At 46.1% G+C, this 26377-nt stretch overlaps 1 long non-coding RNA gene across 2 annotated transcripts; it reads right to left on the reverse strand.

The window, feature by feature from the left end:
* Nucleotides 1-925: 925 nt before the first annotated feature.
* On the reverse strand, nucleotides 926-6130 carry LOC134136092 (uncharacterized). Of its 2 annotated transcripts, none has more exons than XR_009957431.1 (2): nucleotides 6075-6130; nucleotides 926-1166 (listed from the first exon to the last, which is right to left on the reverse strand). It is a non-coding gene; the product is annotated as an uncharacterized LOC134136092 (long non-coding RNA). The 2 variants fall into 2 exon arrangements; XR_009957430.1 differs by lacking the exon at nucleotides 6075-6130 and adding an exon at nucleotides 3442-3520.
* Between the last annotated feature and the right edge of the window lie 20247 nt (nucleotides 6131-26377).

The following is a 26377-nucleotide window of genomic DNA, read 5'->3' on the forward strand; positions in this document are numbered from 1 at the left end:
ACACAAGCTTGCTTGTACTTTCTTTGGCATGCTGGGCACACCTTTGCAGGGAGCCTGGCTCTTTCTGGATAACAAAACACTGAATGTCTGCTTTTCAGGAGGACATTTTGTGCATGTAAATGACATCACATGCAAAATGTCAGCATAGTCACTTAACCCAGTCTGTGGAGAATGAGGCTTACAATGCCCAGACCAAAATATGTTACTCTTTGGAAAGATCACATCACCTGCAAGAGGCGAAGCGATCCAAACTGCTTATCAGCTATATTTGGAATATGGCCAGAGCACGCCTGGAGCACAGGCCACCTTTTACGCATGCATCACATGCCCTCTGTCACCAGTCATTTTGCTGCAAGCTCATAGCAAGGCTTGCCGTGATCCCCAAGTGCCTGCAGAGCAACACACCAAGGCCCCGAAGACAAGTCTGAGAAAGCATTTTGGCTTCGTTGCTGAGTGTTTCCTGTTCTATTTGTCTCTTTGTTTTGAAAAAGAATCTGTCTTGAATGTCATGTATAGAAACACTGGCTCTGAAACCACTGCAGCCCTCCTATTCAGCTCCAAGCATCCCCACGCTCAATGGCCTTTTATATCCCGATCACGGACATGGCAGGAACTGCGGTTACCATGTCACCGGCAGCTATTGCAGACTCGCAGGGATCAGACCCTCTGGCCGCAGGTTATAGACTCGAGGTGCATTCGCAGAGTCCTCGTGGCTCCGGGATCACTCAGACCCCGCAGCGTGACGTTGGGAATATGCTTAAATTCTCCCGTGTAGCATTTACGTTATACAGCGTGCATGAAATCTAAGCAGTTGAACTTTTTTACAGTGCTAGAAGAAACAAGTTAAATTGTCACTAATTCATGAGTGTTAAAGTTACAGCTTTACAAGAACACTGTGAAATCACTGACTGGTGAACTGAGTCTCTTTTAGCTGCCCTAGCATACAATTATTTATTGAAATGATTCTATTTTTTTTTCTCTGTGAGTTTACTCTCTGCTTAACTGTTTGAGCTGTGTCCCTTCCTTGCAATTGCTGGAGTAAGTCATCCAGTAGTACTAGAGAAGGCTTATGAGCAGGTTGCTGAGGAGGGTGCCAGAAGAAAGCAACTGTCAGCTTTGCTTTTCTGCAGTCATTTTGGGCAAAGAAACTCCATCATGTAAGTGATCTGGAAGAAAACACAAAGAAGCATCGAGATGGACAAAGGAAAAACTCAACTGAATATCCACAGAAAATATATTCCAATGTGTATCCTGGTCTAGTTTGTGTATCCACTGCCTGCCTGCCTTGTGATAAGAGCTTTGAATTAAAAACAGATCTTTTCCCAAGAGTTAATAAGACCCCATAATCTCTACTTCAGTTTAGATGACAGTAAGACAGCCCTCTGATTTTCCCACATTATGTATCTCTTTTCTTCAAATGAACTGCTGGGAGTAGCTTCCCAAGTTAGCTACAGTCATTTAAAAAAAAATTCCTGGAATTTTTCAGACTGTAAAAATGATTTTAGAAATGTGGGGTTTTTTTGTTTGTTTGTTTGGACGAGGCAAAATGAATTGGGGGCGTGGATGTGGATGCATTGAAACAGTTTGGGGAGTTTTTAACAATAATTCACTTTCTACTAAACCAAGTTTTCACCAATTTTTTCGCTTTATTAAGTAACTCTATTGCTGAACTGCCAGTAGCTCAAGGCAAAACTAGCCATGGAAAAGGGAAAGCCAAGTTTAAGATGAAAACTTTCGAAACTCAGTCACCCAAACCTTTTGCTTTGTTTTTCATTTGTTTGCATCAACAACACCTAACGAGGACAGCTCACAGTTTCCTACACATGGGTCGTCTTTAGGCGTATCGGTTGCTTCTCTGGGGTGTGACTCGATGAAACACGGGGAAACGAGCGCGGCTCTCCGGGGCTGTGATTTCCCCGTCTGCGCTGGGAGCCGGGAGGACCCTGCGCTGCCGCGGTGTCTGCTGCCCCCTGGCGCGCAGAGACCCGCCGCGCGGAGCACATGCGGAGGTGCACGCATACCTAATACACTGTATATACACTATATACACACACACACACACACACACATATATATATATATGGGTATGTGTCTGTGTGTGTTCTTTTATATATACATATATATATATATATATACACACACCCTATATACATATACAGATATGCATGCAGACATATGAATGAACAACCAGATGCATGCATACATGCACGTATGTGTGTATAAAGCACCGTGTGTCTCTGAACAAGAAACTTCCTCTCTCCCCCATCCCCGAGCTGTTTGCGGCTTTGGGGACGGCGTTTAAGGACATCGCTCTCTAATGAGGGGCCAAACAGTCGCCTCTAAGAACAGCCCCCCCATGTCAAACAGGCACATCTTTCGGGTAATGCGGACAGAGAATTGCTTGAGTCACAGCTGCACTTCACATCCAGGATGTGCTTTTTAAAGCTCTTTTTTTTCCTTTTCTCTTTTTTTCTTTTTCCTTTTAGCTTTTTGCTCTTTATTTCCTTTTTCTTTTTTCTTTTATTCTTTTTATTCTTTTTCCTTTATACCTTCTCCTTTTTTCTTTTTTTTCCTATTTTCCTTTTCCTTTTTTTTTTTTTTTTTTTTTTGAGTCACTGGGCTTTTTTTATGTTTATAGCATACACCCACCCTCCACAGAATCTTTTGCCCCCTCGAATTTGTATCTGTGACACTGTAGGAAAGATGCTGAGTGGTACTCTGCCCTGCTCCAATGCCCCTGGCACAGGTCAGGCTGCTTTTGGGGACAGTATGCTTGTGAAGTCGCTTAGCTTCATGGAAAAGGGAAAGCCAGAGTGGGGGAGGATTTCAGGTTTTCACTCTTGCAGACAGACAGCTTGCACTGTGCAAATAAACAAGCTACAAGGCAAAAGCAGTTTAAAGTCCCCATTCTCAGACCTGGGGTGGAAACAAAACAGAGAAGAAAGCCAGTCTCAATGCTCAAAATCATTAGGGTGGAAGGCAGCCGGACTGAAAAAGAAATGATGGTTCAAGAACAGGACAAAAATGAGGTGGGATGGTGGAGGGGGGCTGGGAGAGGTTGAAGGCACAGGATTAGTGAGAAGTGATGTGCAAATGAGCGGGAATGCTGGAGGCCAGGGTTCGGCAGGGACCGCAAGGGGAGCACATACGGCTCACACCAGGGCCTGCGCGATTCCCTTTGCAGTCCCTGGGAATGACCAAGGAAGCACCAGGAAAATGAGAGGGGAGGGGAGAAAGAGACCAATTTTGCACAGGGTCAATTATTTCTTGTTATTTAGGGATGGGGGGGGGTACTTTCCGAGCCCCTTGGGTAATCAGGCTTGTGCGCTGGAGCGTGGAGTTTGTTTCTCCGTGTTACCATAGCAGGTATCTCCCCTCGGCTGCAAAACCATCTCTGTTCCCCTCATCCCTCCCTGACTCATGGCCCCTTTCGCCTCTCACCAAACTATGCAGTCATTTCTTGAGGGAGTGAATTCCAGCGAGTTATTCTCTAGGGAACCTTCCTTATTTAGAGAGAAACCACAAGCCAGGGAGATCTGGGAGGGGAGAGAGAGAAAAAGAGATCGGGCTTGTTTAGAAGCAGCAGCTAAACAGCTGGGAGATCTTTCAGTTGGTTTATATTTCTAACTTTGTTTGGGTCTTGCTTTACAACCTCCAATGAAAACAAATCGGAATTGTTTCCTCCTTCTTGGAATGCCTGTTTAGGATTTAAACGGGGGGGGGGGCTCCACACGAGTTCTCAAAAATCGCTGCTTTCCCAAAGCCTGCAGCCTCCTTATCCGCCCGATAACCTCTCCTACAAACACACGCACGCGCGCGTGTGTGCATACATGCACACAAACTCACGTGTGCATGCACACACACACACACACACACACATACACGCAGCCCATACAAAGGAAAACTTTCATAAAATTGCTCTGCAAAGGCGGCTTTTCCCTCTTCTCTGGTGCAGGGAAATATGTTTTTCATGTGCCAGGTTGGTGTAGGATAAACTATTGCGGATGGTCCCATAAATACCATCAGTTTATTTTTTTCTGAGTGAGAAAAAACAAAATACCAAAAAAAAAATCTTTGATATACACGAACATCACGTTTATTGTTTCATGGGATTATTTCTAAATGCTGAGCATGGAATGCAAGTGTTTTTTCCACATCCACAGACACAGCAACACTTGCACCTCACGCACACACACACACACGCACACACACAGTCGTTGTACGCTTGTGAATTAACAGGACGCCAGCGATGTGTGTTTCTTAGGCCAGCTAAAAGTTGATCAAATTGCCAGCTAGCTGCATTGGCCTCATCGGTTAAAACGAACTTAGATGACAGAATGGGCTGCAATCCTCCCAGGAGGAAAATCAAAAAGAAAAAGATAATATTGCGGAAAGCGAGATGAAAACAGGGGCAGGCCCCAAAGGGGAGCAGAGCCCAGGGGAAGGAGGGCTGGGGCTCCCCGTCCTCCCCGCGGCGACGTTCCCGAGCTGGGTTAAAGGGAAGCGGAGAAGGGAAACGCGAGCGGGCGGGTGCGCGGCCCGGCGAGGCCGGCGGCAGCGCGGGCGCGGAGCTGCCGCGCCGGGGCGGCACCGGGAGCCCCCAGCGCGCCCGCGGCACCCGCGCTAGAGGTCGGGTTTGTCCCTGCCTGCAGCACTTCACTGCTGTCCCTTTTCAGGGAGCGGGTCACAGCGGAGCCGTGTTTTCCCTTTTTTTTTCCAACGAACTTTAATAAATTGCCGCTTCCCTTTCGACAAATTTATGCAAAAAAATCGGCTGAATTATACAAAATTCAGGGCAGAAGTGCACCTTGGCGCGGGAGGGGGGGAAGCCGTGAAGCTCTGCGCGGCTTCGCTCGCGGAGTTATTCCCAGCCGCCGTCCCCGGCACTCGGCCGGCGCTCGGCGGGCGCGGCGCGGAGCTGTCGCAGGGCAGCGGCGGCCGCGTACCGCGCCGTGCCCCGCCGGGGCAGCGCCTCGGCGGCTCCGAGTCCGCTCCTTGCAGCGCGCTCGCGCTGCACACCGGCGGCCCCAAAGCGACCTTGCGAAAAGTGAAAACACGGTTAAAAAAAAATAAAAGCGGGAAAAAAAGGAAGGGGGGGAATTGTAAGGGGGGAACAACCGGCTGCCGCGGGGTGCAGCGGGGGAAACCCTCTGTCGGCCTGGCCGCTGCATTTTTCACTTGTCCAGCAGCAAGGGGCAACTCAGAGCGCCAAAACGCGGTGCAGAGCGGCCCCGCGGAGCCGCCGCCGCCGCCACCGCCGGCCCGGCCCGCGCCGCTGCAACCCCCGCGCCGGCCACGGGGCGGCGCGCGCCAGCCCGGGCGGCCCCCCCGCCGCCCAGGCAGCGGCGCCGCTCATTTGCATACACGGCGGAGATTGGCCAGCGTTCGCGCGCACGTCACCTCTGACGTCTGAGAGCTCGCCGGCCAATGACTGGCCAGGTGCGGCGCGATTGGCTGCCTCCGGGAGTGTCAATCAGGGGAGATTTGCATGCCGGGCGCGCGGCCCGCGGGGAAGGGAGCGCAGGGCGCGCGCGCTCCGCCATGGCGGCCGGGCGGCTCTGGCTTGTAACGGTGAAAGCACCCTTGGCCTCTTCCGACCCCCTGCGCAGAGCGGCAGTTCGACAGTCACGCGTAGCGATCACCCACGACACCGTGCGCTCGTCAGGCGCGCACGTGCGGAGTTGCAGAATTCACTCAAAACTGGCATAACCACCTATGAAATAGGCGTGTGTGCATCTATCTTTACACGCTTGCTAGTTACACGTGCAAGGAGGAGGCGGCGAAAGCCGCGCCGCCCGGCTCCGGCACAGCCCCGGCTGTTCGCCCTGGGCTTGCGCGGGCCGCGAGCCCGTCGCCGGGGGCGCCGCTCTGCCCAGTCACGGCCAGCTGCAGCCCCCGTGCGGGACGTTCGCTGGGCAGGAGGCGGTGGCGCTGAAAGCGACTCAGGTCCGGAGGGAAACGGCGCAGGGGGCACCGCCGCCCCCCGCCCTTCACTCGTCGCGCGGGGGCTCCTGCTGCGCCCCCTCGGGCCCGGCCCCCTCAGCGCCCTCCCGGGGACGGCGACCGCGACGCACCTGCGCCGCCGCTGCGTCAGCGCCGCGCGCCGTCCGTCATCCCCCCGGCCTCTGACGTCACCGGCGCCGGGCCGCCAATCAGCGGAGCGCTGGAGCCGCGAGGGCGCCCCCCGGCGGCGGAGCGCCCCCCCGCCGCCCCCCCCCCTCCAGTCTTCGGTCTCGGGCTGCTCCAGCGCCGCTGTTTTGTGGGCGGAAACCGGGGCAGGGAGAGGGGCGCGGTGACGTCACGAGGGAGGGCCGTGCCGTGACGGGGGCGGCGGGCGGCGCGGGGGCGGCCGTGCCGCGCCGTGCCGCAGCGCCGGGGGTGCGCTGCCGCCCGGTGTAGGGTTGCTGCGGCCGCGGTGAGCTGATACTTTAATTGCCCGATAGATCCTTTTCTCTTCCCTTTTTTTTTTTTTTTTTTTTTTTTTTTTTTTTTTTTTGAAAATAAACACGAGAGGGCGTTTCGAGCCTTTGATTCTCGCTCTGTACAGTAAGGAAAACAAACCGTGAACTTCAAAAGGGTCGGAGGCATTCTGGGGTTAATTTTGCTTCCGAAATGGCCGAACATGGCAATAAATCATAAGTTCGCTCCTCTGCACGAAAGCACTCATGAGAGGAATACGTCCGAAAAGCGCCCTTCACCCTGTGGCAGCGTCAGACACCGTGCGGGCTGTAATCTGACAGATCAAAATTCGGGTCTATGATATTATGAGTCAACAGGTTTCATAAATCTTTGCAGGTGACAGCCCAGCGGGGCTGGGGCACGGGGGAGGGAGTGCCCGGCAGTAATGTGGGCACCGTGAAAATTCACTTCCTCGCAAGAACTGCATTAAGTAAACCTAACACCGAAAAGTTGTCTGGCAATCTGTCTTGAAAAGGTTACAGTGTGTTAAAGATTTGGGGAAAGCTCCATAAAGCAGTAAAGATTATGAAGTACAGCTTAAGGTTTATCAAATGACTTCCCGTGCTGGGACAACCTTTCAACCGAAGGGAAAACCTGCAGCCTGTGATCTTTGCAGCCTCAGCCCATAAATGTGTTTGAGGAGGGATTCTGTTTTCTGCTGGTTTATAGTATCACTTCTGCAACACGTAATTTAAATCTACTTTTCGAGAGTCAATATGGGTAGTAAAACTAATGCCGTGCAATTAGACGCGGTGCTTTAAAACTGTCGAGGTAGCCGCAGTGCACAGGGACGCCGACGCCAAGCCACCCGCCGAACCTGGCGCGGCAGAGCGGGGAAACGTCCGACAGCTCCGCGCTGCCTCGCACCGCGCTTGCTCTCGCCAGGGAGGGCAGCGGCGGCCCGGGATCCCGCCGGGGAGCCGCGGCTCGCCGCTGCCGGGGAAGCCTGCCCGGGCGGACGTGGGGGCCGCAGGGAGCCGCGGCGGCGGCGGGGCTCGGGGGGCTCCCGCCCGTGCTCTCGTCCCGCCGCCGCCCGGCGTTTCCCTGCACACACGCACAGACGGCATCACAGGGCGTTCTTTCAGGGGGGCTCTTTGATCTGGTTAAGTGCCAGAGTCCCGAAACCAGGGACTCAAATAACACGTCGTTACGGCAAACAAATTTCTGCAGTCAGCTTTATGGCTTTATTGTCTATGGCACGAATAAACTCGGGGAATTAGCAGGTTAGGGGAAAAAAAAGCAGAAAGCTCTCCCGAAATAAAGTACACATCTGTTTCCAGAAGGAAATATAGTAAAAACACACACACACAGACACACACAAAGAAAACCTGGCGGAGTCGCCACTGGCTGTCAGGGAAAGGGAAAGCACCATAATGTCTGTTACTTTTTAAGCGGCCCTTAAGTGGATATTCACATTTACAAGTGTTTCTTTTTAAAAAAATAAAAAGTCGTTTTATAATAATCTGCGTTATGTATGTTTCTCTAATACATATGCACAAAAAATCTAATAGCTTAGTGGGTATGTATAATCGTATGTCCAATTCCTTTTGCTTGCACAAACATGCACACTTTAAACCTAGACTGCTATAAAATTTAAATAGGGATAGATTTTTATGAGCTTGTGTATTAATAGTCTCTAATAAAATAAAGCTTACTGTGTGTGTGGTTTGTGCGCATATGGCTATGCTCACCGTCTAGTTTTCAATTTATTAGCTGACTAGCACAGGCAGTATTAAACTGTGCATCTACATACGCCCATTAACATGTATTCATGTATTCATATACATCCCAGTTTGTGTGCGCATACACTGAGATTTAGTTTCCAACCTAGAATATTAATATATCACCACTTGGTATTTCAACAAGTGGGCTTTTTATGTCTTAAATATTTTGTCATCCAGACCGCAAAACTGGAAATAATGGATTTTCTATGAGATATAAAAGTCCATCATGTTTTTTTTTCCCCCCTCTTGAAAAACCTTTAGAATTTCGGCAAGTAAAATCCTGGAGATTTGTGAGGGCGTTAAATCGTTTCGTTCCCCGTGTATACGCACACGTATGCGTGTGCGCGCACACAGGCACGGCTCCACGCGCGCACGCCTGCTCCCCTTTCGCCGGGGCTTCGCACCACGCGCGTGAAACGTTGCCCGTGGTGTTAAACGATACGCTTTAGGCGTTTTCGATGCGGGAGCTTGCTTTCCCTTAGCATTTGCGCACGTGCATACGTGATGCGTGTGCGGGCGGGTGTGCTTTATGGATACGTGTTTTATGTGTAGAGACTGGGTGTGTGTGCACGCGTCGCTGCGCGGGTGCGCGCACACAAATCGGGGGCGGGGGAAGCCGCGGGGGCTCCCTGCGCTCCCTGCTGTGCCCCGCGGCTCCCCGGCCGTTGCATTTACCTCCCTTTAATGAGTACAGATATTTACCCCCCCCCCGGAGAAATACTCGGTGGGGCTGTAGGCAGGCCGGTAACCTTTGGCAGCGGCCGTCCCGCGACGCTCCGCCGTCACGGACCACAGTGCGCGTACGCTTAATTTACCGTGGCAGAAGTTACTGCGGGGGGGGGGGGGGGGGGTCTCCAGGCTGCAGATAAGCGTTTTGCCGCTAAACGGAAAACGCTGCCCTGAGGTCAGCCGGCCACGGCGTATATCCGATTCGGCCCCATTAGTAGCGCCTTCACGGTTTATACTTTAAAACAAAAAACAAAGAAAAAGCAAGCAAGCAAGCGGGAAGGGAAAGGCGCAGCGGATCGCGCGGGCCCCGCGGCGGGTGCGCGGCGGGTGCGCGGAAGGTGTCGGCGGGGCCGGGCGCAGGGAGCGCGAGGGGAGGATTTTCCTGTTGGCCTCCGCTTTGATCCGTCGGAAACAGGCCCCGCGCTGCGTGAGCCATTAAACTAATAAGATTATAAAGACCAGCAAGAGCGGAGGGGGTCGCTAATGGCTTCCGTCTGGCCGAGATTTTTGGCGTTATTAAAGATGACGGGCGAGCCGGCCGCGATGGCAGAGCCGGGGTGACGGCGCAGGGAGGCGCCCCGCCCGGACCACACAGAGGGTCGATTAGCGAGGGGCCGGGCCGGGCCGGGCCGGGCCGGGCGGGGGCGAGGGGGCGGTGACAGCCCCCGCCCCGCCCCTCAAGCATATGCAAATATACGGCTCTCTGTGTAAATCACCGCCGTGACTCAGCGGCGCCGGATTGGGTCTTCGGCGCAGTGGGCGGGGGGCGGTGCCGGCCTCTGATTTGACTGTCCCCTCCCCGAGAGTGACGTCTGCGCCGTGCTCCGCAAATGCGGGCGGCAGCCGTCTCCGGTTGCCGCCTGAACACGCCCCGGCCCTCCCCGTCTCCCCAAGAAACGCCCGCTGGCCGCGGCGCTCAGCCAATAGCAGCGCGATATGCAAACGAAGCGGGGGAGGTGCGGGCGGTGCCGCCGCGGATTGGGCACGCAACGAGAGCACTGATCGGCCTCTCGGGAGGGGAAGGGAAGGAGGCGCCGCCATTGGCCCGCGGCGGAGGCCGGCCCCTCCTCGCGGCGGTGTGACGCCACGGCTGACGCGCGCGGGCGGAGCGCGAGCGGGAGGCGGGAGGTGGAGAGGGGCGGGGCGGGGCGGGGCGGGGCGGTGCTCCGCGTCCCTCCCCCCTCCCCCGCAGCGACCGTTAGTCCGTTAGTCCCGCCCGCGCTGCCGCCCTCCCCCCGCCCGGCGCCGGCGGCCGCCCTGGGCAGGAGGCGGGTAGATAGATCCGCAGAGAGTTTAAAAACAAATAAACCCAATCAAGCGCTGGGAAACTCTGGGTGTGAGTCGGGGTTTCCGAAAGGCCCCCGCGGTGCCTGTGCCGGCCGTTCCCGGCTAATGAGGAGCAGGGAAGGAGGCGCAATTAGCGGGGCGGTGTGAGGGGCGGCGGGACGCGCCACCGCCGCCAGTCAAAACACTGGCCCACGAGCGGCGGAGCCGTAAATCAGCGGCAAGCGGGTGACAGCGTGGTGGGGGGCTGGAGGGAAGCGCTGATCCCGGGAGAAAGAAGGAATTTCCAAGTTAAGGCTCTAAAATCTGCGTGCCTCGGCACGGCGCGAAGGGGGGAAGGAGAAGAGGGGGTGGTTTTGCCGGTATCTGCATCCGTTTCACCTTACGTACTGTGGAGACAAATAACGGCTGCGGTGTTGGCGTGATTAGTATAAAATACCTGATTGACGAAATGAGATGCCGAAACGAATGAAGTGTAGTTTAAGCACCAACTTGAGCAGTCCCTGCGGCTTTTAAATGAAGCAAAGAGAACGAGAGTTATTTGCTCTAGGCATTTTTACACCTTTCTAAGTTTTCTAAACGCCACCTTGTCGTAATTTAAGTGATTATCTAGGCATTTGTGTTCAAGTAACTTTCAGAATAGAATCTCTGCCTTGCAGAGACCTTTTTAAAAATCGTTTTTAACAGACATAGTTTAATTTTAAAGAACATTTGAAAACGTGTCTTTCCTTTTGGGGAATAATCACTTTGCACTCTGCTTCACTTTTTTTTAACATTTTTTTTTTTTACCATTGACATTGCCCTTTACAGTTTGCATCCTTTGTTCATTACGATTTGTCTTGAGTATAGATGAAATGATCTCTGGCATAAAAACCTCAGAGAAATAATTAAACGTAATTTAGGGGCTTAACTGTGCCTTAGGATTTTAATACAAATCTGGACAAACAAACAAACGTGTAAATAATGTGTAAGTTTTTCCGAATGACAGCAAATGTTTTTCTCTATACATCACGGTAAATGCTGCAGTTTGTAGGTTGTGATGGTCTGCAATACACTGCTCTCCATTCATGAAGACTGTTGGCAACATTTTTCTCAACACGAAATCAAAATTTTCTAAGGAATTAAGTCTCGGCATCGAGCTTCCCTGCAGTGTAGCAGGCAGAGAGGCAAGTCCTGGCTCTGATCTTGTAGCCACATGCTAACGGAGTGAATGCTTTGCTGTTTATTAGGACTACCTATAGGATAAGTTTCTAGTAACTTTTACAAAAAAATAAAAAAAAAGAGGAAGGGGGGGGGGACAATGTCTCTATTTTAGCACCAAGCAAGTATCCATATATGAGGAATCAAGGAAACTACTTGCGCTGTTCGCTACTGCACATTTTCAGAATTAAACTCATAAATAGTAAGAGCTATAACCAGTCAGTGGCTGTAAGATGGCTGTCGGACGTGGTATCCAAAATCCGATCGTGCTGAGAGTTCGCTGCTTTGGTACATCTAGTGTATGAGATTACCCCAGTGTCTGAGAGAGGGAAGGAGTCTGTATGTTTCTCTACTTGACAGCATGCCTTCAGGAGGTTAATTTTAAATTCAAAATGTGTATTTGTTTACTTCAAGGTAGCTGAAATGCTGTTTGTTTGTTTGTTGCGGCATTGTTAAAAATTTCATACATTGTTTCCCAGTGTTTCAGTTGCTCACATACTTTAGTAAAGGCGTTGTGAGTGCTCGCTGTATTACAGCTGGCAGAAATGACACGGCAAAACACTGAGAACAGAGATAAAAGGAAGTTGAGTGGTCGTAGTAAGCCCACATCACAGGGCTAGTTTCTAGCTTAATTGTCTATTTTTCTAGACAGCGTCTGCTTCTTGTTACTCTGTACATTTAGAGGTATTCAAAAATAGGCAACAATTGTTTGGCTGCTCCTAGTGATGAGGATATTTACGGATTCCTGCTGTGGAGGTAAAGGAGGCAGAGAGCGCCGCATTGTCTCGATTCTTTACCTGATCTAAATTGGAAAAGGTCCATAGATTTCACAGTAGGACCATTTTTCGTTAGCTGGGAATCTGACAATATTGATAGGTTTATATGTTACTAAGATTTGGGGGTTTAATTTAGTTTAATTGCCACGGGAGTTTGGGTGGATAAAGATACAGGATTAGGCACCCTCCTCCCCCGCAGAAAAAAAGGTCTATTGCTGGAAAAACTGGTGTCAATTTAATTTTATTGTGTCTTAAATCTTGTCTTAGTTTAGCTTCCTAAATTACATCTGAGCTACAGACCATTAACATGTCTGGAACTCACTGGCACAAGATACTATAGAGCCAGATAACTTCGCAGGACTTTTAAAAGGATTAGGTAGCTTTATGGTAATAAAAAGCAAAGAACTGGTAATACAGGCATGTATAAGTAATATAAATACTTATACATCAGAATATAAACCAATGATTAGATGCACGTTGCTGGAAACATATGTTTCCTGATGCAGGTTATTTCATTATTGTCCATTATGAAGTTACTCGTTGTCCCTTACTTTGAATCATCTGGAAGTGACAGCTGTCTGAAGCCGCATCCTGAAATACATAAATTACTTTTATTATTGCCAATGCCTATATCTATTTTCTATCTGAAATATCATAAATCATCACATATCCTGCTTCAGTCAATGTCTGTTCCCCATTAAAGTAAGTGGTAGTCTTTTCAATGACTCTGACAGACACTGGATTATGCCCTAAAGGAATTGTGCATTGTATTTCGCATAATTCCAGAGAGTGAATAACCATGCAGTCTGATAAGATATGTTTTTCTCAGTGTTACAGTTGTTCTTTGTACAACTACTAAATACCATGAGATTTCACGGATGACGTCTGTTCTATTTATGTTGGAGAAATAGATTTTCTTCCACGTTTATTTACATTCCAATATTTTAAATAGATAGCTACTCTGAGACAGAAAGAGGGAGATCAGTAAACTAAACAGGGAGACCATAACTATAATTTTTATTTATTGCAAAAGAGAGTTAAGAATGTTTTGTTCCTGAGTCTGTATTGCCCAGTGATGAGGAAGCGATAGCAAAGTCTAACTCGTACTTTCTAATTCCAATCCTGGCTACAGACCAGGTGTGTGACCTTGTCTCAATTTACAGGTTTGTAGACGGGGTGTGTCAGAGAAGCAGGTTAATGATCTTGTTTGTAACACCCGGAGAGCTGCTGCTGAAAGACTTTCAGAAACGCAAAGCACCATTCAGAGACAGGGGGAGCCTGGAATGATAGTTACAAAAGGGTAAGTGTAAACTGATGAGCTCCTGCATACTCTGTAGATGTAAAGCAGGTAACACTGTAAGAACAAGAGACTGTTTTTTTTTTTTTTTTTTTTTTTTTTTTTTTTTTCTGTACCAAGCACAAACTAATCTCTAAAGCACGAGAAGTGGGGAAAGTCTGCTTACTGGACATGGAAGCAAGGAGTTCATGTGAAACACTGTAGTAACTGTTCAATGAACTTTCTCTTCTCTCTTGAGTATTTTTAATCGCAGCAAAGGCTTCTGCTGCTTGAATAACTGAACAAGCTGGACACCTGAAACTCATTTTGATTTTTCCAAGCTATGTCTGAGCATTTGAAATTATGTGAGAATGGTCTTCCTCTCCATGATTTCCCTTAAACTAGAAGGCAGGCTATGAAAATTGCTTTATACAACTGTACTTGCTTTTTTTCTTTTTTCCCCTCGATTCTTTTTTTTCCTTCATAGTAATGTTTATTACAATCATGTATCCTGATTGTATCTTGATTGTTCATTGTAAATCCTTGTATCACATCCCCGAAGTAATGAAAGCCTGTTCTATAAACCTGACCTTGCCATTTTGATAAAGGACGTATGTGCACGTAGTTTTGCAAACACCATGTGCTTATGAACATGAATGTCATTCTGGTCAAATCCTGGGCTACAGAAAAAAAAAAAATAACAGGGTGTCATGTGATAAATTGGTTGAGATACTCAGAAATCTCTGTTCTTGCACGAGATCTCAGACTGGTTTGCACGGCACCCCTTGCTTCCTCTTCTGAGCCCTGCTAACTCTCAGAGGCCGTTTTGAGAAATGAGGGCAGCTTTGCAGCTAACGGTACCTACCGAGAGTTTTATTGCGAGCGAGTGCAGAAAAATCAGGGCAATGAAGTAATTCTTTAATCTGCTGTGTGGGGGGGGTTAGGAAGTACAACACTGGAATGCAGCTCCTGAGTGCTACTTCAGTCCTTCACCTAAATCACATGGCAACAGAACGAATAAAAAGGAAACAGGGTAGGGGAAGTAACAGGAATGAATGGGATCTTAGAGATACGTGAACTGCATTAGCTCAGGTTACTGCCTCCTCTGAACAGGAGATGGCTTTACATTTCTTGGCCGTGGGCCATGTATGTAGTTTAAACATTCAGCTACCTAAATACCTCGGTCTTTTCTAGTACCAAACGTTTTTTGAGCAAGCCATTTATTTGGTCACTCAGCAGCTTCTCTCATCAGTAAACTGAAAAACCTATTCTGTGTTTTTTACTCTCAGAAATCCTGTTTAATATCCTCACAAGAAATATTACTGAGATGTAAAACCTTGCTCCCTGAATTATCAGGGACAGGTGTCACTCCCTAGTAGCCTCCTGCTGTGGAGGCAAAAAAGTCCTCAGCTTTTGCCACCAAAAGGCTGTCCCCCTGCATCTGCCATTCTCCCCTCCCCATGCAGTGAGCAGCATAAAGCTCTGGGACTGCCACGTGAACTGCACAAGGGCCTGAAGAACCTGCAGCCCTAGCAAGATTTGGTGGTGCGCAGACATTGCTGTTCTCCCGTGGAAGAGCCCTGGGGAGACCGTGTCTCTCTCTTCCGAAGCCAAACCCCTGTCCTCGCACCCTCTCCTTCCCAGCTCACCTGGAGCCAGCAGTGCCAGGGACCGGAAGGCTGGCTCAGGGACAGCAGGAGCCTCGGTGTTGCTAGTTCGAAACAGTAAGGGTTGGATTTCCCCATAGAAAGGATGGAGTAAATTGCACAGCATTTGAGGCCGTCCAGTCCCCTCCTGCCATAACATAACTGTTCTTTCTAGCATGTTCCCCAGAGTTTTGCTAGCTCATAATTTCAAGATTATCACTTCCATCTTGTGAATATGGAGATGTTGTTATAGTGGATTTCATCCCCTGGAGTAAATAATATGCACTTTAAATTGCTCTCTTTGTCTTTTCCCTGCAGATATATTTTGTGTTAACAGGGAACCCAATCTTCAGCACAAAGTCAGGAACAGCATGGTGAACTATAATAATTATTGAACCTGTTAAGTCTATTGTGGAAATAAATCTGCTATGAACCAACATTTTCCCTCATATGTTTCACAGAGAGACAGTAACCCTTCTGCTGTCAATGAATTAATTTGCTAAAAGAAGCTGGAGTTCATAGATAAATCTTGAGATTATTTCTCATTTACATATTAGCTTAACATTTATGTGCACTTCTATTTGTGTGATACTCCTGGGGACAATCCAGGAAACAATATGAATCATCTAATATGTAAAACTTAGGCTACAATAGAAGGAAAAAAATGCAATTTTTTTACTTTTGAATTCTTTGTAATGGTCTTTGTGATTACTTATATTATATAACATTTTATGCTTAGTCTACATTTTGCATCTGTTTCTGAGGTGTGCCTAAAGAAAGGTTGCTGTGCTGTGACTCGTTCAGAGTGCATGTTATCTCAAGGACTGCTGGTGGTGGCTTGTGTGATATTGTGGCTCCACATAGATGTTTTTTTCTTCTTATTTATGGGGAAGAAACCAGGTCACAGGCATAACTGAAAGCAGGACCAATGTATTTCCTATTTCCTGTGGCGTCCCCAGAGCTCTGGTTCAAGACCGTTACTGTTGTTAATTAATGATTTGCCAGCTGTCTGCACTAATTTTATAGCATTTATGTATGCAGAGCCATTGTGCCTCAGATTTCTGGTTTAGAGTCATTTAAGCTAGACACAACAATTACAAAGGCAAGATTCACACTTGCACGTTCATTTGTTATTTTTCATTCGTTGGTTTTCATTCGTTATTTCAAATGTGGTCTGTTTACAGATGATTTCACTTTAGATTTTCAAACTGGAGGGCTTGCTAAAGAGCTTTTAGCAGCAAAAGCACCAGAGATGTATTTTTGGACATCTTAGACATTTTTACTTTGAATCATTGCTTGATCTAGGGCAGTAATATATCAGGACAAAGGCAAAGTGGCCTTCCATTGATTCTTATTTTGGAAATCTACATGAGTTTAAGATTGGAGTGAAAATGATGAGGACTATGATGTGTACGTCAGCCAGATTCTTACAGAAAGTGGAACCTGTGTCTGTGTTTGTGGCTCTCCCAGCGCCCTGAATGCCTACGCTCAGCTGAAATACATGCATGGCTTTGCCTGCCTTTTTTTCCACTGTCCTTTCACAAAAGCTTCATTTTTTCCTGCAGACTTGGGAAACCAAAATGATTTGCAGTGATACAGTTGACATAGACCAACTGCATTTTGCTATAGCTATCCTGCAATTGCGGTTGGCTGGGAGTTTGATTGAGTTTTCATTCCCTCCTTTGAGGGCTTGTGTTGATGTGGGCTGCTAAGCAGCTGTGGCATTTCAGCCAGAAATGGCAGTATTTCAGCAGTGCCTGACTGTATACACAATATGTGGTTTATACGTGGGACCCTGCTACTCCGGAACTGATTAATCTGAATGGCTGGGTTAGTGTTTGAGCTGATACTGACCTCCTGCTGCTTCTAGTTCCTCCACAAGGTCTATATTTTTTCATACTTACTCCTTGAAGCTATTGTTTAACTTGTGTATTGTGGCCAAAATACTGTTTCTTAGAGGAAAAAATGCAAGAGTTTATCTAAAGCATCTACAGAATGCTTATTTTAGAGAACTGAATTAGTTTAAAACTGAAGTGAAAATAAAGCAAATACCCTGCCAAGACCAACGTTATCATAATCCCATTTTCAGTAATCTGAGTAGAGATATGGTCCCCATGCAACTGAATTAGCAAACTTTCACAGTATTTCAGTTTAAAACCCATCTTCATATGTCTCCTGCCTCAGCAAATGGCAAAAATTCCATGGAAGCCAAGTAATTCAGTGCCTGCATTTGTGCAACAGTTTGGAGTCTTTCGAAATGGACAGTGTTATACGAATTTTGAACTACTGTAATAGTAACAGATTCAGCACTGAGTGGTTTATTAGTATAAAACTCTGATAAATAACACAAGCCTCATCTAAGTCTGCTGTAAAGGCAGACTGTGCTTGTTTCCCTGTATGTTTTCCCTGTAGATTTAAGGCTCATTTCGTCTTTACCCGATTTGATCATTTATTGGCACTTTTAGAGAAACACCTTAAAATATATCAGAGATAATTAGGGCCAGCAAGAAAGGTAAAGAAAAAGGTTCTTAGGTGTTAGTGAGCACAAAATAGGCCAGAGGATTTCTTATCTACTCTCTCCCCCCCACCTCAAACAAACAATTCTTTTCAATATTGAACAGGTTTGAGAACAGTCCAATCCACAAGGTCAGGATGGGGTCAGATTTGCTGACCTGCTTGCCCCCACGTCTTGATAATCTAGAAATGAAAATCAATTCTTGTCTCCGAGCTTGTGAGAAGCTCATAATTGCTTTAGACCAAAGCACAGAGTGCCTGTTTTTTCTGCCACCTTTCAATTCTTGGAGATGGGAATGTCATTTTTCAAGTCGGGTGCACTGTCAGGATTAAATTGCGTGGTAACCAAGTAGAAAGATTTCTGCTCAGAATTAGGTTTCTTGTCATCACTGTGCCTTTTACCCAGATCCAAATTCTTGTCTTCACTATTATCTATAGGGATATCATAATATGTTTTGAGCAGATTATTTATGAAAACATTTTTTTTTCTTCTCAGGGCTAAAACCAGAGCACTTTTATAGCAGTTGGAGTTAATGGGACCACATAAATAGAATCTGAGGCTGAATTTGGTTTGTATTTACTTCATATTCTGCTCCAACTCACACAGGTCAGCTATGGGTAGTATTACATCTTGCTTTTTAAAAAACATAGCTTTTAGCCAACTAAACTAAAATCCAGTATCTTCTCCCTTATAATAGAGCATATCTAGACCATTTTTTATCGCTCCGAGTTAGCTGTCCTGCAGACATCTGTGCACTGCCAGCTGTCTGAGGATGCGTGCTCTAACAGGCAGCTTATGGACCTGCGAGTCAGGAGATCTGGGCCTGAAAATCTGGTCTCACTAAAATTCCACTTACTTTGGTTAAGGCCTTAGTTAGGACTGTCTGATGAGATGTCCTGTATGAGCCTTTAATCTTTGACAATTTTGCCATTTACAAAATGGGAAAAAAAATGGGATCCACTTTCTTTTGTGTAAAAGACCTGAGAACCATACTGGGAAACCTCAATGGAAGAGCGACATATTTGTTTTTCAGCAATCTTTTCCTTCCTTGTGAGCATGTTAATATATATTTCCTTCCAATTAAAAGTACATTTACAGTATCAATGAGGACTTGATGTTTACTATTTGTGTCCATTATGCCTAATGCTATGATTATTGCCTAAAGAAAATTCATCCTCACCTTTGGGGAAGAAGACTATATTTATGTGGCTTCTGCTCTTGGAGTTTTGAGACATTATGCTGCTAAAGAACTCAAGCATTTCTGATAATGCAGGTATCCTACATACCTGCATTAATATTAGAGAGGAAGCAGCTTTTCCCCACTAATCTTCTGCTGCTAAGATTTCTGGTCTGGCCATTTAGATGACAAAAGAAACCAGAAGAAAGATAGTGATTTTTTTTTGTGAAAATGATATATTTTTAATATATACCAAATGAATATTCTTGTATCTGTTTTTACCTCATTTGGCAGCTGAGAGTTTTAGTACGGACATCTGCCAAGAATTATGGTAAAATAAAGCCAAAATAATTAATTCTGTCAGCAAATGAGGATGCAAGATTGATAACTAACACTAGCTTCAAATTTAAGGAAAAAAAGAGAAAGAGGGAAAGACAATCTTTGCTTTAGATCCTGCCAAGATCCAAAAATAAAAAAGAGGGGGGGGGCAAGATTAAAGCTAAAAGAAGATTTTATTTAAGACTCATGTTGGCTCTTGGTTCTTCTTTTCTGAGACTCAGTGTCACAGCAAGAAAACTCATGAAGTAAATATGTTGTGAAACTGCGAAGTCTGATGTGCTGATGCCTCTGCAGTATCAATCTTCCTTTCCCCACAAAGGCTGAAAGCAAAATAGAAGGGCATCTTTTGCAAAGCAAAACCAAATGCTCTCTTGATATCAGCTGGTCCAGGGAGGCTGCATTAGACTATGCCAGCAGAGCCTCACCCCTGTCTTTCTCCTCTCTACATGGACTTTTCTTGTCTCCTGCCACTCTCCAGACTGTACAGCCTTAGTAGCATAGCTGAAAGGGCCTGACACCAAAGGCCAGGTCAGTGAGAACTGCACCCGCTGACTTACCTAAGAATTACATTGGCATATGAATGAGGAAGGGATGAATTTGTATTTAAATCAGGTAGAGCCTAAGAGCATAACTTTTACTTAGCTGTAAGTTTTTGCTTAGAACCTCAACTGCTTCTTCCTTGTAGAGACATAAAAAGAAAAATAAAGGGAATGTTTATGTAAAATGTGATCAGAAACACCGAAATTCCCAGTTCTCAGTCCCACAATTACTGGACTCTCACTTTTGGTCACATTCTGGTTGCTTAGGCAGATTAGCAACATTTTGAATTCTTAGCATATTTATTGTATCTCAGCACTTCTTAAATTTTAACTTTAAATCTGAACTTTCTGTGATTATTAATTGAGCTTATTGGAAAATTCAATGGAACCTCTATTTTTGGAGAAAACTGAGTTTCCTTTTCTTCACCTCATTGCTGCCTTCTCTCTACAGAAATACTGAGTTTCTCAGAAAAGCTTGAGAACATAAAGTGCAGAGATGCTAACCAAAGAATTCACTTTTGTTTCTCAGATAAAAAATTTAAAAAACACAAGGAAAAAGAAAAACATCTTCTGACAAAATGTAATTAGAGAGTGGGAGGGCCTTTTCTTCATTTCTTTGTTTTGCTTTTGATAATTACACTATATCCCTACTATATATTGAACATTAAAGTATTTATATGCACTTTCAACCTCAGCCCCTGAGTCACATAGTTGTTTCTGACCGGGAATAATAAACATACTTCTCTCTTTAACATGCCCCTAAAGAAGTGACTAAGTAAAAATATTTATCACTACCTTTCTTGCCTATATACATTGTATTATCTGCAGATGTTGAACCCCAATATTTTTTACTAGTATTTCTTCTGTGAGCTGTGCAGAGTGAGCTAAACTCAGATGGGGACCTGGGGCCTGCTCTTCTGCTATAGCTCGGCTGGTCCCAGGTGCAGGGTGGCCTCGAGGTCTCTGTTTGCCCAGCAGATGCCTTGGCACAGGCATGATGCAGAAGCAAATGTTGTTTACAGTTTGGAGGCTGGGGAGAAAGGAAGTTTCCTCCTGTAACTTTTTGGAAATGGGAGTCAATGAAAGGTAATAAACATGCCAGTAGGCCAGGCCATTTTTACAATCTTCTATAAATGCAGCAAGCTCAAATTTGGCAATACACACTGTCAGTTTAGCTCACACTTTTCTAAGCTATGTTTCCAAAACTAGCTGGTGATTTTAGTGCTTCTGGTTTAGGATTCCCAGGCTGAGCCATATTGGAAACTCTAAGCACTCTGACAACCAGATAGGGCAACTAGAACCATTACTTTTGTTTTCACAACATTTCATTCTGACCTGTTAAACCACTTCAAATATGAGGAGTGCTTCAGACCTTTAACACACTCAGGGCTCTATTAACTTAGATGGCTGCTGTATGTTGATTTAAGTCCAAATCACCTCTGAGATGAAGCCATGTATCTGTAGATCTTCACTCAGCAGGAACAATATTTACTTTTTTATTCCTTCCTTAATGCATACTGCATTATGTATTATGTGGGTAGCACAAATAGTAGATAAATCTAGGTTCTAATTCTGACATATAATAGTATTGCTAATAAAAGAAAAACATTTCAGACAACTTTTGTATAAATCATAGCTATTTTTGTTGAAGACTTAAACAATAGTTTGGTCCCTCGGTATATGCATGAACAGATGAAACATTAACTACTGGGTCTTAAATGTTTTATAAATCTGCAGTATATTCCTGTTATGGCAAAATAAAAAACATGATTTATAAGTCAGCAGTCCATGCAGAAATGGTTACTTTTGTAGAGACACAGCTGTACACTGGGTAGAGCTGGCACATTTTAAACATCAGAATCTGGGGTGATCTCAGATGAGTTGCATTTGTGCAATGAGTTGGAGCGCACTGTGCATGAGGGATGGTTTGTACGGTAAACATACAGTTTATTTGTTTGCATGTAATACCAAACAGGATTTGCAGGAACCAGGTTGCCATGTGTTTAGACAACCACAGGATACAGGGAAAATCCAGAAAGGAAGGCCATTCCCCATAAACTTTTAATGCAGGACAGAGTGTTTACTAATATAATATGGGATATCATTTATAAAACAGGACATCCCCCCTTGCCAGGTGGAGCAGATTTGAGGAGGAAACATAAGCTCTCTATCCATGCTGCGGACTGCAGATTCAACCAGTTGTCTATTTAAGGATAAGCGTGGACTCATGGAGTCAGCCCCTGACTAATCCGGACAATATGGACAATTTAGCCAAGTCTACCTGCCTTGGTTCCCGGCCACAGTGATGTGCTGATGCTCAGACTATGATAATTAGCAGTATTAAGTCTCAGCTCCGAAGGTTAGCGCTGCATGTTTGTACAATAAAGAAAGCCAAGAGAGATCTGCACCCGAGGAGGCGCACAGGCATCACGTGGTTTTTCCGAAAAAATTACCACCCACCCTCCAAAATCACCGTCCGAGCTCCCACTGCTTCCAGGGACAGCAGCGTCCTCGTGTTCCTCAGAAAATTCCCGCAGGTGCCTGCTTAGCTCTTTGAGCACCTGAATCACAGATGTGGCGATCGGTTCCTCCACCTAAAGGCAGTCCACGGCCCGGGGCGATTGCTCGCCTTTCCACAGCGAATGAACTGATCGTGATTTTCCTCTCGGGCGCCTAACCCGAGTGGGCAGGGTGTAAAAGTGAAGGAAGCTTAATAAGCGAAGCGGATGTTGAACGCGAGGTCCGCGCAGTTACACCGAGGTTACACATGACGCTATTTAAAAGCTGCATAAATCAATTTACTCAGGAAAATAAATCCACGGTGGCATTTCTCTTCCGCCGCACAGAGCCGCAGAGCGGGCCTGGCGCGCAGCGCGGCGGCGCGGGCAGCAGGGGGCGCGCCGCGACCGCGCAGGACGCGCGCAGCGCGGCGCCGGACGTGCGCCCGCGCGTCCGCCCCCCCGCGCAGGCGGCCTGCTGGCTTTGTGGTTATTGCACCGGCTGTATTTTTTAATGGATGGGAATAAATGTGCGCACTTTGTAGGTGGATGTAGACGTGTGTATGCCCCTATTTAGCGATAGCTACGTAGATACGTTATTGCTGTTCTTTTTTCCACGGCAGAATTGAAAGAAAAATATGAATTTTCCCCTTTTGGCATAATTAAAAGAATACACCAGCTTCTCTCTTTGGGCTTTCATTTTGCGTAGAAAGTCCAGGCTTCTCTGTCGCCTCAGTGAGAGCGCCCTGCTTCTGGGAGTGTGATCAGCTGGGCACCCGTGTGTGGGCCCGTGGTGGTGGTGGTGGGGGGGGGGGGGCTATGGGGCTCTTCCAGGAGTCATAACAAACCAGCACCCCGCTCAGCTGCTCCAGGGTAACTTTCTGCTGCCTTTCAGCAAAATCCTAAAGGAGCTGGGTGCTGTTTTGTGCCTGCTCCCTGTGTACCTCTCTGTCAAGCCAGCCCGATGTGATGGAGGAGGAGGAAGAGGAGTCCATGGTGCTTCTTGCTGCACGTAAACTAGTTCTTCCCCAGGCCCCAGGGGATGTGCTGATACAGAGACACTGCACACAACCAGGTCTCAGATAGCACTAGTCACTGCCTTGGACAGTGCCTTTTCAAGACTTCCTAAGTAAAACGTCACTGTCTGCCACCGTGACTCACTCAGGTGTGTTTTAACTTTCAGAGAGAGATGTAAGGGCCTGAGCCAATAACTTTAGCAATACCTAGGTTATACAGTTTTTGTAGGAAAAACAAAAGGTGAAATATAAGAGAAATACACCTAGCTAAAGACAAATCCTAGCTTAATACAATAGGAGTTTAGAAAGTAATTGAATAAATCTAGAAGGCTGAAGTCCAAGCCTTAAGAACACAGACTATGTGGTGTAATTGTAAAGAGCCTATTTGTTTTAGCTAACAATGCCAGCTAGAAATCAAGAACTGCTTTTAAAAATACCTAGTGCTGCAGTTGTCCTGTTATGTATGCATTCCTCCCTATGCTGTGATCTTTCTGAGATACCTCTTAGATTTTGGAAAAGCAAGATACTTGCAATCATCATATGCTGTCACTTACACAATACATTGCTTAAGTCTGGTCATTTATAAACTAATAATAATTCATAATTAATTAAACATCAAGGCCTGTTTCTATTCCATACACTAAAATATTGATCTGTGTGCATCTGAGAATGAGAGTTAAATAACTTTATTTCTGCACTGTTGGCTGATTGATAATAGAAGGATACAGCTGGCATTTTTTATTTCCACAATGCAGTATTGTTCAGGAACATAATAATTTACTGATCCTGTGAGGTTAAGGCATGAGCTTATTGTCTCATCATGCAATCATCTCAAATTTGGCCTGGAATGTGTGCCTTTTTTTTTTTTTTTTTTTTTTTTTTTTTTTTTTTTTTTGATGGCACAAATTAATTTGAAATCCAAATCTTTTCATGGTATGACAAACCTGCTCTTAGCTATGGGCAAGCAATCAGCCCAGGACAGGCAATGATATTATTGCAGATTTACTTCAATATAAATTAAAGCTTCAGCTTCATAAAGTAATCTCATAAAATGATGTATTTTCTGCATGTGTTCTGTAGCCATCACACCTAACCAGTGCCTAACCTAACTAAACTCTAACCTAACCTAACTAAACTTTTTGTTTTACCTTTAATCTAGGAAAATTAAATTCTCATTCTGATACAGAAAGAAGCTTGCATGTGATTATGTATGTTCACATAAATATGTTCTCAGGCTACCAGGTTGGACTAGATATCTCCAGAGGTCCCTTCCAACCTTACCATTCTATGATACAATGCGAAGATCTGAAGCCTGACTTTTTTTAAACCCTGTTTCTGACAGCAGCATGGTAGGTGCAGGAGAAGGCAGTGCCCTCTAGGTGATTTGTGTGTTATGTTTGCTCAGACACTTCTGGGCTGGAGAAGAAAAATGAGGGTTAGGAAGGAAAGAAGGAGAAGGCCAGTTGTGCTGAAGTTTTAGTTCTGCTGCAGAGCTCATGAAGTTGAGAAATCTGTGCAGTGACCCTGAGAAATGCAAAATAAACAGAAAACATGACAGTTGTTTGTTTTTATGTTGATAAATTCCTCAAGCAAAGGCTGGAGCTTTTCCAACTGCGGTACAAGCCTCTGAAGTGCAGCTAGCCAAGCCTTAACCCTGCATTATTTGGCACAGGGGTTTAGTGAGCACTTTACTCCCTCTCATCATTGAAAAATAATGAATGGGAAATGCCTGGCTGGGAGGCAGTGAGGGCTGGGCAGCAGCGCTCCCATCACTGTCCGTGTTGTGGACAGTATCTATCAGAGCTCCTTGATCGCCTGGTGGACAGCCTAAAAAGCAGCCAATCTAGAAACTTAATAAATAAACCTTTGGAGCTCACACCCCTCACTGCCTGCCAAAGCTGGGATTTGGCAAGCTTCAAATGCAGTGCAAGTATTTTTATGAAGTCTGACCTTTGACTATGTAGTCAAACTCTCCCTTGCTCATGTTTGTATACTCAGAGCATCTCACTTACCTCTAGAGCATCACTGCTGTCGTCAGGCCTCTGTCCCTGGGAAGGAGACCTGCAAACCACAATCTGGTGTTTAAACAGGGTAAACATCCTCAATAAGTTTCTTCTTTCCAGCATCTTTACTTTCCAAAGGAGACAGAGAACTGGTACTAGCAGAACTGAAGGAGTTTGTTCCCTGGGAAGGGCACGCCATGTTTGCCCTGGAGACTGGTATTGTTCAGCTTAGTTTTATCACATGTGGTTCAGAAGAATAAGAATGGAGCCTAGAAACACGTGAATGATCTTTGCTTGTAAAAAAACATAATGAAGTCTCAGCTGGCCTTCTCTGTAGTGCACAGAAGCCCCTGTCTGTAAAACACTTCCTTTTACTTTGTTCCTTGCCAAACAATTTCACATGGCCCCACTGCATTTTCACTGGCTTAAAGTTCTCCTGCAGTAGTGCCCCCTGGAGCACTATGCAAGACATTTTGTATGATAACAGAGGGCACAGCATCCAAATAGATAATTCCCTCCTCCACAGATAGGAAAGACTCCTCTGTCAGGGGCTGGAAGACAATATTAAACCTAAACTCCATGACCTCCCAGATTTCCTCCTGCAATGAGAACAGAGTCAAGAAAAATCTGTTGAGCTTCATTGAATTTCTTTCCCAATCAAGTCCTGACAGTATCAGGAATAATCAAGGAAGTAATTCAGTTCCTGCATCCGTGTCGCACCCATGTCATGTATTTCCATGTCTGCTGGGTCTGTCAAAGTGCTCAGTTTTGATTTTTTTGTGTCTGGAGGGTACTGGTCTACCAGCTAGTTCATTTCACAGAGGTCACTGAAGAATCTGGTGATCCAGCAGTGACAGGTCTGATCCCAGTGCACAGCCATCCTCATCAGGCTTCCTTTCACGTTTGTGAAACACACGCTGTGATTCGTGTCCTGTCTCTTAAACATAATATGTATGCTATAGGAAGAAGGCCCACAAGGTGGCTCAGGTGGAAAAGAAATGCAGAGCTTTTCATCTTCGGTTAGCACAATATAGGACAGTGTGATAAAAAATTGCTAGTCTGGAACAGCTATTTGATAGATTGTCTGGAAAGATCTGTTGATTTGAATTCAGTTAATGCTGAAGAGCTGCAGAATACCAAATCATTCTGCTGTCGGTTCATGGAACCTCATCTAATGCCCACTCAGGTGACAAAGA

Source organism: Rhea pennata, chromosome 2 (assembly GCF_028389875.1).
Source record: "Rhea pennata isolate bPtePen1 chromosome 2, bPtePen1.pri, whole genome shotgun sequence".
NCBI classification, from domain to species: Eukaryota; Metazoa; Chordata; class Aves; order Rheiformes; family Rheidae; genus Rhea; species Rhea pennata.